The sequence below is a fragment of the Anabrus simplex genome, chromosome 7 (genome assembly GCF_040414725.1).
Source record: "Anabrus simplex isolate iqAnaSimp1 chromosome 7, ASM4041472v1, whole genome shotgun sequence".
Lineage (NCBI taxonomy): Eukaryota > Metazoa > Arthropoda > Insecta > Orthoptera > Tettigoniidae > Anabrus > Anabrus simplex.
This window is the reverse complement of record NC_090271.1, coordinates 1,446,008-1,460,602: the sequence shown is the minus strand read 5'-3', so window position 1 is coordinate 1,460,602 and position 14,595 is coordinate 1,446,008. Positions and strand designations below refer to the sequence as shown.

At 44.8% G+C, this 14,595-nt stretch overlaps 3 non-coding genes across 3 annotated transcripts; all 3 read left to right on the top strand.

Annotated features, from left to right (window-relative positions):
* Positions 1–1,666: 1,666 nt before the first annotated feature.
* Positions 1,667–1,739, top strand: TRNAS-CGA (transfer RNA serine (anticodon CGA)). The gene has a single exon. It is a non-coding gene; the product is annotated as a tRNA-Ser (tRNA).
* Positions 1,740–11,691: 9,952 nt separating this feature from the next.
* TRNAS-CGA (transfer RNA serine (anticodon CGA)) lies at positions 11,692–11,768 on the top strand. The gene has a single exon. It is a non-coding gene; the product is annotated as a tRNA-Ser (tRNA).
* Positions 11,769–13,974: 2,206 nt separating this feature from the next.
* Positions 13,975–14,048, top strand: TRNAP-CGG (transfer RNA proline (anticodon CGG)). The gene has a single exon. It is a non-coding gene; the product is annotated as a tRNA-Pro (tRNA).
* Positions 14,049–14,595: the final 547 nt, after the last annotated feature.

Genomic DNA, 14,595 nt, shown 5'->3' with positions numbered 1-14,595 from the left:
ATGACATGCAAATACTAAGTACTAACCCCAAGAGCCCCTTACTCAATATAATGGAAGAATTTTATAAAACCTAGATCAATATGTCAACCCAAATTTTAATTTGAACGAAATCACAGAAAAAACCAACATCCTTTTTGATGCAGTCATCCCCCTCTTAAAAAATAATTACCTAAAAAGAGTTAAGAAGCAACACCCGATACACACAAAAGAACGCCAAGAGATACCCGCCACTCAGGTCTCACTCTCCCAGCAGCCGCACCTTCTACCCCTTCAAACTTCCCCTCAGCAGCCACTAGCAGCAGCTCTAGACAAAAATGCTACAGTACTCGCCGTGCTGCCGTGTATGCACAACAGTGTCAACATCCATTGTAAGTACAACGCACACTCTTTTACCTCTAACTTAAAACCTAGTAGACGCAACTTCTCACACACTAAGTTTCTACTTACAGATAAATACGGCCTACAAGATAAAAGGAAGAAGCCTTCACGCTATCTTTCAAACTTCAAGACTTCGACGCGAAAAAGGGCGGTTGTGGGTTCGGATCCCACTGGTGTCCGGCTGGCCATTTTTGTTGTGTGCTTAGCATCTCTTCACCACGTTCTACATGTACGTAACACGACCTAATGCGTTGAAAGTCTGTTTCGGTTACAATGCGGTCGTGAAATTTCTGTATTCATTGACATGCCCCACAACTAGCGATTTTAACGCACTCTACAGTGTGCTAGCAGCAGTGCCAGAACTGTAGCTCAGATCCTTTCAAACAGAACAAAGTTGGCCTAGGCCACCATAGCTCAATTGGTAGAGCAACGGACGCAAAATCGGGCGGTTGTGGGTTCGTATCCCACTGGTGTCCGGCTGGCCATTTTTGTTCTGTACTTAACACCTCTTCAGCACGTACTACTCGTACGTAACACGACCGAATACGTTGAAAGACTGTTTCGATTACTATGCGGTCGTGAAAATTTAAATATTTATTGACATGCCTCACGACGGGTGACATAAGCGTACTCTGCAGTGTGATAGCAGCCGTGCCAGACCTGTAGCTCAGATCTTTTCAAACAGAACAAAGATGGCCTAGGCCATCATAGCTCAATTTGTAGAGCAACCGACGCAAAATCGGGCGGTTGTGGGTCCGTATCCCACTGGTGTCCGGCTGGCCATTTTTGTTTTGTACTTAACATCTCTTCAAAACGTACTACTTGTACGTAACACGACCTAATACGTTGAAAGTCTGTTTCGATTGCAATGCGGTCGTGAAAATTCAGTATTCATGGACATGCCCCACAACGGTCGACTTTAACGCACTCTACAGTGTGCTAGCAGCAGTGCCAGATGTGTGGACCAGATCATTTCAAACAGAACCAAGTTGGCCTCGGCCTCCATAGCTCAATTGGTAGAGCAACCGACGCGAAATCGGGCGGTTGTGGGTTCGGATCCCACTGGTGTCCGGGTGGCAATTTTCGTTCTGTACTTAACACCTCTTCAACACGTACTACATGTAAATAACACGACCTAATGCGTTGAAAGTCTGTTTCGATTACAATACTGTCGTGAAAATTCAATATTCACTGACATGCCCCACAACGGTCGACTTAAGTGCACTCTACAGTGTGCTAGCAGCAGTGCCAGACCTGTAGCTCAGATCCATTGAAAGAGGTGGCCTAGGGCACCATAGCTCAATTGGTAGAGCAACCGACGCGAATTCGGGAGGTTGTGGGTTCGGATCCCACTGGTGTCCGGGTGGCAATTTTCGTTCTGTACTTAACATCTCTTCAACACGTACTACATGTATGTAACACGACGTAATGCGTTGAAAGTCTGTTTCGATTACAATGCGGTCGTGAAAATTCAATATTCATTGACATGATCCAAAACGGGCGACTTAAACGCACTCTACACTTTGCTAGCAGCAGTGCCAGACCTGTAGCTCAGATCCATTCAAACAGAACAAAGATGCCGTAGGCCACCAAAGCTCAATTGGTGGAGCAACCGACGCGAAATCGGGAGGTTGTGGGTTCGGACCCCACTGGTGTCCGGCTGGCCATTTTTGTTCTGTACTTAACATCACTTCAACATGTACGTAACACGATCTAATACGTTGAAAGTTTGTTTCGATTAATATGCGGTCGTGAAAATTCAATATTCATTGATGCCCCACAACGGGCAACTTAAACGCACTCTACACTATGCTAGCAGCAGTGCCAGACCTGTAGCTCAGATCCTTTCATACAGAACAAAGATGCCGTAGGCCACCAAAGCTCAATTGGTGAAGCAACCGACGCGAATTCGGGAGGTTGTGGGTTCGGATTCCACTGGTGTCCGGGTGGCAATTTTCGTTCTGTACTTAACATCACTTCAACACGTACTTCATGTACGTAACACGACTTAGAGCGTTGAAAGTCTGTTTCTATTGCAATACGGTCGTGAAAATTCAATATTCATTGACATGCCCCACAACGGGCGACTTAAACACACTCTACTGTGTGCTAGCAGCAGTGCCAGACCTGTAGCTCAAATCCTTTCAAACAGAACAAAGATGGCCTAGGCCACCATAGCTCAATTGGTAGAGCAACCGACGCGAAATCGGGAGGTTGTGGGTTCGGATCCCACTGGTGTCCGGGTGGCCATTATTGTTCTGTGCTTAACATCTCTTCAACGCATACTACATGTACGGAACACGATCTAATACGTTGAAAGTCTGTGTCGATTACAATGCGGTCGTGAAAATTCAATGTTCATTGACATCCCCCACAACGGGTGACTTAAACGCCCTCTACAGTGTGCTAGCAGCAGTGCCACACCTGTAGCTCAGATCCTTTCAAACAGAACAAAAATGGATTAGGCCACCTTAGCTAAATTGGTAGAGCAACCATCGCAAAATCGGGCGGTTGGGTGTTCGTATCCCACTGGTGTCCGGCTGGCCATTTTTGTTCTGTACTTAACATCCCTTCAACACGTACTACCTATACGTAACACGACCTAATACGTTGAAAATCTGGTTCGATTACAATGCGCTAGTGAAAATTCAATATTCATGGACATGCCCACAACGGGCGAATTAAACGCACTGTGCAGTGTGCTAGCAGCAGCGCTATAGCTGTAGCTGAGATCCTTTCAAACAGAACAAAGATTGCCTAGGCCACCATAGCTCAACTGATGGAGCAACTGACGCAAAATCTCGCGGTTGTGTTTCGGATCCCACTGTTGTCCGGCTGTCCATTTTTGTTTTGTACTTAACATCCCTTCAACACGTACTACCTATACGTAACACGACCTAATACGTTGAAAGTCTGTGTCGATTACAATGCGGTCGTGAAAATTCAATGTTCATTGACATGCCCTTCAACTGTGTAGGACGGATACTGACTGGAGGGTGATTGGGGATTGAAATGAGACTATGGAGTGGGTATGTGGGAAACTGGGAGTGAAATTTCTTGATCCTAATGGATGGGTAGGAGGTAGGGATCTTCGCTCGGATGGCCTTCATTAAAACCGCAGTGGTATGTATAAGTTAGGAAATTTGTTTGGAAGGGTAATAGGGAGGTACATTCAGGGAAACGGGATGGCCTAGGGAGCGGTGATAAGGGAACAGGGAACTGGAAATCAACTAGGGATGACATAAAATTGTTAGTGTTGAACTGTAGAAGTATTGTAAAGAAAGGAATAGAATTAAGTAATTTAATAGATATATATTTACCAGATATTGTAATAGGAGTTGAATCATGGCTGAGAAATGATATAATGGATGCAGAAATTTTCTCAAGGCACTGGAGTGTGTATCGTAGAGATAGGATAGGAATTGCGGGCGGGGGAGTGTTCATTCTGGTGAAAGAGGAATTTGTAAGCTACGAAAAAGTTAAACATGAGACACTTGAAATTCTAGGTGTAAGGCTCATTTCTAAAGATAATAGGCAACTTGATATATTTGGAGTGTACAGATCGGGAAAGGGTAGCACTGATGCGGATTCGGAATTATTTGATAGGATAGTCAGCTATGTGGGAAACGACATGGAATGAAATGTGATTGTAGCGGGAGATCTGAATTTGCCAGGTGTAAATTGGGATGGAAATGCGAACGACAGGAAGCATGACCAACAAATGGCAAATAAGTTAATATGGGAAGGTCAGCTGATTCAGAAAGTGATGGAACCAACCAGAGGGAAAAATATCCTGGATGTCGTGCTGATAAAACCAGTTGAGCTCTATAGGGAAACTGAAGCAATACATGGTATTTGTGATCACGAAGCTGTTTTTGTGGTAGTTAAAAATAAATGTGATAGAAAGGAAGGTCTTAAAAGTAGGCCTGTTAGGCAGTACCATATGGCTGATAAAGCAGGCATGAGGCAGTTTCTAAAAAGAAACTATGATCGGTGGAAAACGGTAAATAAAAATGTAAACAGACTCTGGGATGGGTTTAAAGAAATTGTTGAGGAATGCGAAAACAGGTTTGTACCTTTAAGGGTGGTAAGGAATGGTAGGGACCCGCCTTATTATAATAGAGAAATAAAGAGACTAAGAAGGAGGTGCAGACTGGAAAGAAATAGAGTTAGAAATGGCTGTGGAAGTAAGGAGAAATTGAAGGAACTTACTAGAAAATTGAATCTAGCAAAGAAGGCAGCTAAGGATAACATGATGGCAAGCATAATTGGCAGTCATACAAATTTTAGTGAAAAATGGAAGGGTATGTATAGGTATGGTTCCAAGAAGGACATTCCAGGAATAATTAATGAACAAGGGGAGTGTGTATGTGAGGATCTTCAAAAGGCAGAAGTATTCAGTCAGCAGTATGTAAAGATTGTTGGTTACAAGGATAAGGTCGAGACAGAGGAGGATACTAAGGCCAAAGAAGTAATAAAATTTACATATGATAACAATGACATTTACAAAAGGATACAAAAGTTGAAAACTAGAAAAGCGGCTGGAATTGATCAGATTTCTGGGGATATACTAAAGACAATGGGTTGGGATATAGTACCATATCTGAAGTACTTATTTGATTATTGTTTGGTTGAAGGAGCTATACCAGATGAATGGAGAGTTGCTATAGTAGCCCTGTGTATAAAGGAAAGGGTGATAGACACAAAGCTGAAAATTACAGGCCAGTAAGTTTGACATGCATTGTATGTAAGCTTTGGGAAGGCATTATTTCTGATTACATTAGACATGTTTGTGAAATTAAAAACTGGTTCGATAGAAGGCAATTCGGTTTTAGGAAAGATTATTCCACTGAAGCTCAACTTGTAGGATTCCAGCAAGATATAGCAGATATTATGGATTCTGGAGGTCAAATCGACTGTATCGCGATTGACCTGTCTAAAGCATTTGATAGGGTAGATCATGGGAAACTACTGGCAAAAATGAGTGCAATTGGACTAGACAAAAGAGTGACTGAATGGGTTGCTATATTTCTAGAAAATAGATCTCAGAGAGTTAGAGTAGATGAAGCTTTGTCTGACCCTGTAATAGTTGAGAGGGGAGTTCCTCAGGGCAGTGTTATCGGACCTTTATGTTTTCTTATATATATAAATGATATGAGTAAAGGAGTGGAATCCGAGGTAAGGCTTTTTGCGGATGATGTTATTCTCTATAGAGTGATAAATAAGTTACAAGATTGTGAGCAACTGCAACGTGACCTCGAAAATGTTGTGAGATGGACAGCAGGCAATGGTATGTTGATAAACGGGCCTAAAAGTCAGGTTGTGAGTTTCACAAATAGGAAAAGTCCTCTCAGTTTTAATTACTGCGTTGATGGGGTGAAAGTTCCTTTTGGGGATCATTGTACGTATCTAGGTGTTAATATAAGGAAAGATCTTCACTGGGGTAATCACGTAAATGGGATTGTAAATAAAGGGTACAGATCTCTGCACATGGTTATGAGGGTGTTTAGGGGTTGTAGTAAGGATGTAAAGGAGAGTGCATATAAGTCTCTGGTAAGACCCCAACTAGAGTATGGTTCCAGTGTATGGGAACCTCAGCAGGATTACCTGATTCAAGAACTGGAAAAAATCCACAGAAAAGCAGCTCGATTTGTTCTGAGTGATTTCCGACAAAAGAGTAGCGTTACAAAAATGTTGCAATGTTTGGGTTGGGAAGAATTGAGAGAAAGAAGAAGAGCTGCTCGACTAAGTGGTATGTTCCGAGCTGTCAGCGGAGATATGGCGTGGAATGACATTAGTAGACGAATAAGTTTGAATGGCGTTTATAAAAGTAGGAAAGATCACAATATGAAGATAAAGTTGGAATTCAAGAGGACAAACTGGGGCAAATATTCATTTATAGGAAGGGGAGTTAGGGATTGGAATAACTTACCAAGGGAGATGTTCAATAAATTAACAATTCCTTTGAAATCATTTCGGAAAAGGGTAGGAAAGCAACAGAAGGGAATCTGCCACCTGGGCGACGGCCCTAAATGCAGATCAGTATTGATTGATTGATTGATTGATTGATTGATTGATTGATTGATTGATTGATTGATTGATTGATTGATTGAACGGGCGACTTAAACGCTCTCTACAGTGTGCTAGCAGCAGTGCCCGACCTGAAGCTCAGATCCTTTCAAACAGAACGAAGAAGGCCTAGGCCACCATAGCTCAATTGGTAGAGGAACCAACGCGAAATCGGGAGGTTGTGGGTTCGGATCTCACTCGTGTCCAGCTGGCTATTTTTGTTCTGTACCTAACATCCCTTCAACATGTAATACATGTACGTAACGCGACCTAATACGTTGAAAGTCTGTTGCGATTAATATGCGGTCGTGAAAATTCAGTATTCATTGACATGCCTCACATCGGGCGACTTAAACGCACTCTACAGTGTGCTAGCACCAGTGCTTGACCTGTAGCTCGAATCCTTTCAAACAGAACAAAGATGGCCTAGGACACCATAGCTCAATTGGTAGAGCAACCGACGCGAAATCGGGACGTTGTGGGTTCGGATCCCACTGGTGTCCGGCTGGCCATTTTTGTCCTGTACTTAACATCTCTTCAACACGTACTACGTGTACGTAACACGACCTAATACGTTGAAAGTCTGTTTCAAGTACAATGCGGTCGTGAAAATTCAGTATTCATTGACATGCCCCACAACGGCTGACTTAAGCAAACTCTACAGTGTGCTAGCAGCAGTGCCAGAACTGTAGCTCAGACCAAAGATGGCCTAGGCCACCATAGCTCAATTGGTAGAGCAACCGACGCAAAATCGGGCGGTTCTGTGTTCGTATCCCACTGGTGTCCGGCTGGCCATTTTTGTTCTGTACTTAACATCCCTTCAACACGTACTACATGTTCGTAACACGACCTAATACGTTGAAAGTCTGTTTCAATTACAACGCGGTCGTGAAAATTCAGTATTCATTGACATGCCCCACAACGGGTGACTTAAGCGCACTCTACAGTGTGCTAGCAGCAGTGCCAGAACTGTAGCTCATACCAAAGATGGCCTAGGCCACCATAGCTCTATTGGTAGAGCAACCGACGCGAAATCGGGAGGTCGTGGGTTCGGATCCCACTGGCGTCAGGCTGGCCATTTGTGTTCTGTACTTAACATCTCTTCAAGACGTACTACATGTACGTAACACGACCTAATACGTTGAAAGTGTGTTTCGATTACAATGCGGTTGTGAAAATTCAATAGTCTTTGACATGCCCCACAAGGGGCGATTTAAACGCTCTCTACAGTTTGCTAGCAGCAGTGCCAGAACTGCAGATCAGATCCTTTCTCACAGAACAAAGATGGCCTAGGCCACCATAACTGAATTGGTAGAGCAACCGACGCGAAATCGGGAGGTTGTGGGTTCGGAACCCACTGTTGTCCGGCTGGCCATTTTTGTTCTGTACTTAACATCTCTCCAACACGTGCTACATGTACGTAACAGGACCTAATACGTTGAAAGTCTGTTTCGATTACAATGCGTTCGCGACAATTCAATATTCAGTGACAGGCCGCACAACAGGCGACTTAAACGCACTCTACAGTGTGCTAGCAGCAGTGCCAGACCTGCAGATCAGATCCTTTCAATCAGAACAAAGATGGTCTAGGCCACCATAGCTCAATTGGTAGAGCAAGCGACGAAAAATCGGGCGGTTGTGTGTTCGTATTGAACCATACTGTTCATGGACTAAGAGTATCGATTACAGTATTGAGATTGGGATTACATGAGACCACCCACGAAGTCATTGTCTTATAGCATATTTCATAAAAGAGTCCAGAAGACGCGTTCTTGTGTGAAGAGAGCTGGAGCGTCGTTATGAGAAATCTCCAGAACCTCATTAAAGGGAGTTATGTCCCAAGCCAAGCCTCTTAATGAAGATCCCGGCAAAACTTACATTAGGAGGGAAGAAAGAATTAAATTAATATCTTTGGTTACGGAAGCGTTGCATTGGATTTGATGCAAGAATTGCAACCTGCATAATTTCTGCTTAATTTTGATATGCATTAGGGCTGCAATCATAAATGGACTCGTTAAATAGAGTACGCGACGTACTTTGTGCGGGAAACTTCGAGTCGCGGGCGCGCGTATCCTGCACGCGATCAAGCGGCGTGGTTACGCTAAACTGGATTATAAAAGTGAGGCCGCCTGGCATATCAAGCTCATTCTTTGACCGGAAGGCTGCTTGAACGAGTCGTCATACTGCGTGTTGGTAGTGAGAACAACGCTTTGTCTTCGAGCTGCGCATACTACTGGTACTACTGTATCTGCGAGGAACTACCCCAGCATCAAGTCAGAACGAGTTTTGACATCATCATTGCGAGGAAGCCACAACCGGAGCTGAAGCCAACACGACAACGGGCATCGATCCAGGAACGTTGGGAGCACCTGATCAGCGCGACGTCGAAGGGGACATCTTCTATCCAACTAGGGAGCTGTACGAAGGAGTCACGCAAGAAAGAATGTCTCCAAGTGGTGAACAGTATCTGCTGCAAGCGTCGCAGTCTGTCATGATGTGGTAAATTCAGTGGTCCACAGGGAGGGCCGTTCCGTCATGTCATCAATAACATAAGGTCAGAGCTTTCCAATTCTGTTTCAAGCATGTCATTTAAATTTAGATAGGCATAGGGGGGCCGTCAGTCAACAGATTAGTTATGGTAGGAAAAATTCTTAGTAATATAGAGCTAGGCCTCAAGCTCGAACCCCGTACATTAGGGTAGATGATTGTTTGTAGATTTCTTGTTGGCGTGTTTATATTTCCTTTGAAAGTATTATATTAGCGTACGTGTTGTCTTTATGGGTCAGGTCGAACTCCCTTGGTCATAGTAGGTTAGTCTAACAGGCAGGCATTTTTTATTGTGTCGCGTTCAGGCATTTGTTTCTGCAGACGTAGATGTGTATAGTTGTGACCAGGATATAACCCGTAATCCACCTAGCTTCAATGACAGGGCGAGCGAGTCCGAATATTTGAGAGATATGAGCATTATGCAGACAGCTGACTGTATGTATTGATATGAGAAAGCCCAGCACAGTTAGAGAGTGTATTTGATGTATTGGAGATGCCTTAATATGGTTATGTGACTATCATTTCGTGATTTGTGTTTTTGTATTATCAAGGTTGAGCCCATGGGAGGCGGAAGTAAGATTTATTATAGTGCTGGTGATATTGAGATGAGGGCGGATAGCCCAGGTGTATTTAAAAGAGTGCTTTAGCAGTCAGATTACGTACGGTGTTTTTGAGAGGCGAGATTTTTTAGCCTGCGGCCCAGCTGAGCTCGTAAATTATGTGGACTGTCGCTTGTAAAGTGGTCGGAGGGTGAATGTGTTGTGCCTGACGTCACAGTCTTGAAACTTGGTGATATTACCGTCTGCAGCTTGTCGAGTGTGGTAAGGGGAAGATACGACCTTGATGTTTTGAAAGCCGGGAGAGATTTTTTTAATGTTCTATTTGCTCTACATTCATTTTACACTGACCCGTTTGATATTGACACCCTTGGATATGTTGGTTGTATTCTTTTTATATTGTTTGCATATGAATATGATACGCCTTACTCTTCATGGGACTAGGGTTCGTGACCGAGTCAGGACACTGTACATTATGTGGTGATATTTGTTTGCCCCGGGGTTCGATGGTACGAGGCATAGTAAATTTTATGGGAATTATTGTTAGATGTGTGTTTCAGCAGATATTCGTTTTTCTAGAGAATTCGTTACTTACACAATTGTAACATGCTTGTTACAGCACAGCTGTTTTCGTGAAGGCAGTGAACTGGTTGTCATCGGCTCAACATTATCTTGACCCAAGCATTTTGAAAGCTCTTATATTTGTAAATAATTTAATTTTATGTAATAAATCCCTGTTTGTTAAACTTTGAATGCAGCGATGTTTTCTGTTAGATATTTTTTAATTTTTATTTAGCTGATTCTTACCTGATTAGTCACATATCCTAGTGTTTATCTTTATGTTGCCCATTATCCCCATGTTATCCCTGAGAAGAGCGCTTTTATACGGCTGAGCGAAGGTATGTGTTCAGGTAACACTATGTGCACCAGCTCACGTTTGTGAGAGTTCTTTCACTACTGTACTCTGGGTTCGAGACCGGCTTTCGCCTGGCCGGAACTTTAGAGTCCTGTAGGGCACAGTATCCCTCTGGTGACCGGCTGGTCATTTTTGTTCTGTACATAACATCTCAACACGTACTACATGTACGTAAGACGACCTATAACATTGAATGTGTGTTTCGATTACAATGCGGTCGTGAAAATTCAATATTCATTGACATGCCCCACAACGGGCGACTTAAGTGCACTCTACAGTGTGCTAGCAGCAGTGCCAGAGCTGTAGCTCAGATCCTTCCAAACAGAACAAAGGTGGTCTACGCCACCACAGCTCAATTGGTAGAGCAACCGACGCGATAGTCGGGAGGTTATGGGTTCGAATCCCACTGGTGTCCGGCTGGCCATTTTTGTTCTGTACTTAACATCACTTCAACATATACGTTACATGACCTAATACGTTGAAGGCCTGTTTCGATTACAATGCGGTCGTGAAAATTCAGTGTTCATTGACATGCCCCACTACGGGCGACTTTAACGCACTGTACACTGTGCTAGCGGCAGTGCCCGACCTGTAGCTCAGATCTTTTCAAACAGAACGAAGATGGCCTAGGCAACTATAGCTCAATTGGTAAAGGAACCAACGCGAATTCGAGAGGTTCTGGGTTCGGAACCCACTGGTGTCCAGCTGGCCATTCTTGTTCTGTACCTAACATCTCTTCAACACGTACTACATGTACGTAACAGGACCTAATACGTTGAAAGTCTGTTTCGATTACAATGCGGTCGTGAAAATTCAATATTCATTGACATGCCCCAAAACGAGTGACTTAAACGCACTCTACAATGTGCTAGAAGCAGTGCCAGACCTGTAGCTCAGATCCTTTCAATCAGAACAAAGATGGCCTAAGCCGCCATAGCTCAATTGGTAGAGCAACTGACGCGTAAACGGGAGGTTGTGGGTTCGAGTCCCACTGGTGCCCCGCTGGCCATTTTTGTTCTGTACTTAACATCTCTTCAACACGTACTACATGTACGTAACACGACCTAATAAGTTGAAAGTCTGGTTCGATTACAATGCGGTCGTGAATATTCAATATTCATTGACATGCCCCACAACGGGCGACTTTGACGCACTCTACAGTGTGCTAGTAGCAGTGCCAGACCTGTAGCTCAGGTACTTTGAAACAGAACAAAGATGGCCTAGGCCACCATAGCTCAATTGGTAGAGCAACCGACGCGAAATCGGGAGGTTGTGGGTTCGTATCCCACTGGTGTCCGGCTGGCCATTGTTTTCTGCACCTAATATCTCTTCAACACGTTCTACATGTACGTAGCAAGACGTAATACGTTGAAAGCCTGTTTCGATTACAATGCGGTCGTGAATATTCAATATTCATTGACATGCCTCACAAGGGGCGACTTAAACGCACTCTACAGTGTGTTAGCAGCAGTGCCAGACCTGTACCTCAGGTCCTTTCAAACAGAACAAAGATGGCCTAGGCAACCATGACTCAAATGGTAGAGAAACCGACGCGAAATCGGGAGGTTGTGGGTTCGGATCCATTGTTGTACGGCTGGCCATTTTTGTTCTGTACATAACATCTCTTCAGTCCGCCTCTGTGGTGTAGAGGTTAGCGTGATTAGCTGCCACCCCCAGAGGCCCGGGTTCGATTCCCGGCTCTGCCACGAAATTTGAAAAATTGTATGAGGGCTGGAACGGGGTCCACTCAGCCTCGGGAGGTCAACTGAGTAGATGTGGGTTCGATTCCCACCTCAGCCATCCTGGAAGTGTCCCTCCGTGGTTTCCCACTTCTCCTCCAGGCGAATGCCTCGATGGTACCTAAGTTAAGGCCACGGCCGCTTCCTTCCCTCCTCCTTGCTTATCCCTTCCAAGCTTCCCATCCCTCCACAAGGGCCCTGTTCAGCACAGCAGGTGAGGCCGCCTGGGTGAGGTACTGGTCATACTCCCCAGTTGAATCCCCTGACCAAGAGTCTGAAGCTCCAGGACACTGCCCTTGAGGCGGTAGAGGTGGGATCCCTCGCTAAGTCCGAGGGAAAAACCGGACCTGGAGGGTAAACAGATGATGATGATGATGATGATGACTTAACATCTCTTCAACACGTAATACATGTACGTAACACGACCTCTTGCGTTGAAAGTCTGCTTCGATTAAAATGCGGTTGTGAATATTCAATATTCATTGACATGCCCCACAACGGGCGACTTAAACTCACTCTACAGTGTGCCAGCAGCAGTTCCAGACCTGTAGCTCAGATCCTTCCAAACAGAACAGAGATGGCCTAGGCCACCATAGCTCAATTGGTAGAGCAACCTACGCGGTAGTCGGGAGGTAATGGGTTCGGATCCCACTGGTGTCCGGCTGGCCATTCTTGTTCTGTACTTAACTTCTCAACACGTCCTATATGTACGTAACACGACCTAATACGTTGAAAGTCTGTTTCGAATACAACGCGGTCGTGAAAATTCAGTATTCATTGACATGCCTCACAACGGGCGACTTAAACGCACTCTACAGTGTGCTAGCAGCAGTGCCCGACCCGTAGCCCAGATCATTTCAAACAGAACAAAGTTGGCCTGGGCCACCATAGCTCAATTGGTAGAGGAACCAACGCGAAATCGGGAGGTTGTGGGTTCGGATCCCACTGGTGTCCGGCTGGCCATTTTTGTTCTGTACTTAACTTCACAACACGTACTACATGTACGTAAAACGACCTAATACATTGAAAGTCGGTCTCGATTACAATGCGGTCGTGACAATTCAATATTCAGTGACATGTCCCACAACGGGCGACTTAAACGCACTCTACAGTGTGATAGCAGCAGTGCCTGAACTGTAGCTCACATCCTTTCAAACAGAACAAAGATGGCCTAGGCCACCCTAGCTCAATTGGTGGAGAAACCGACGCGAAATCGGGAGGTTGTAGGTTCGGATCCCACTGGTGTACGGCTGGCCATTCTTGTTCTGTACTTAATATCTCTTCAACACGTACTATATGTACGTAACACGACCTAATACGTTGAAAGTCTGTTTCGAATAAAATGCGGTCGTGAAAATTCAGTATTCATTGACATGCCTCACAACGGGCGACTTAGACGCACTCTACAGTGTGCTAGCAGCAGTGCCAGACCTGTAGCTCAGGTACTTTGAAACAGAACAAAGATGGCCTAGGCCACCATAGCTCAATTGGTAGAGCAACCGACGCGAAATCGGGAAGTTGTGGGTTCGGATCGCAATAGTGTCCGGCTGGCCATTTTTGTTCTGTACTTAACATCACTTCAACACATGCTACATGTACGTAACACGACCTAATACGTTGAAGGCCTGTTTCGATTACAATGCGGTCGTAAATGTTCAATATTCATTGACATGCCCCACAACGTGCGACTTAGACGCACTCTACAGTGTACTGGCAGAGGGGCCAGACCTGTAGCTCAGATCCTTTCAAACAGAACAGGAATGGCTCAGGCCACCATAGCTCAATTGGTAGAGCAGCCGACGCGGAATCGGTTGGTTGTGGGTTCGGATCCCACTGGTGTCCGTCTAGCCATTTTTGTTCTGCACTGTACATATCCTCAACACGTATTACATGTACGTAGCACGACGTAATACGTTGAAAGTCTGTTTCGATTACAATGCGGTCATGAATATTCAATATTCATTGACATGCCTCACAACGGGCGACTTAAACGCACTCTACAGTGTGCTAGCAGCAGTGCCAGACCTGTACCTCAGGTCCTTTGAAACAGTACAAAGATGTCCTAGGCAACCATAACTCAATTTGTAGAGAAACCGACGCGAAATGGGGTGGTTGTGGGTTCGGATCCCACTGGTGTCCGGCTGGACATTTTTGTTCTGCACTTAACATCTCTTCAGTCCGCCTCTGTGGTGTAGTGGTTAGCGTGATTAGCTGCCACCCCCAGAGGCCAGGGTTCAAATCCCGACTCTGCCACGAAATTTGAAAAATTGTACGAGGTTTGGAACGTGGTCCACTCAGCCTCGGGAGGTCAACTGAGTAGAGGTGGGTTCGATTCCCACCGCAGCCATCGTGGAAGTGGTTTTCCGTGGTTTCCCTCTTCTCCTCCAGG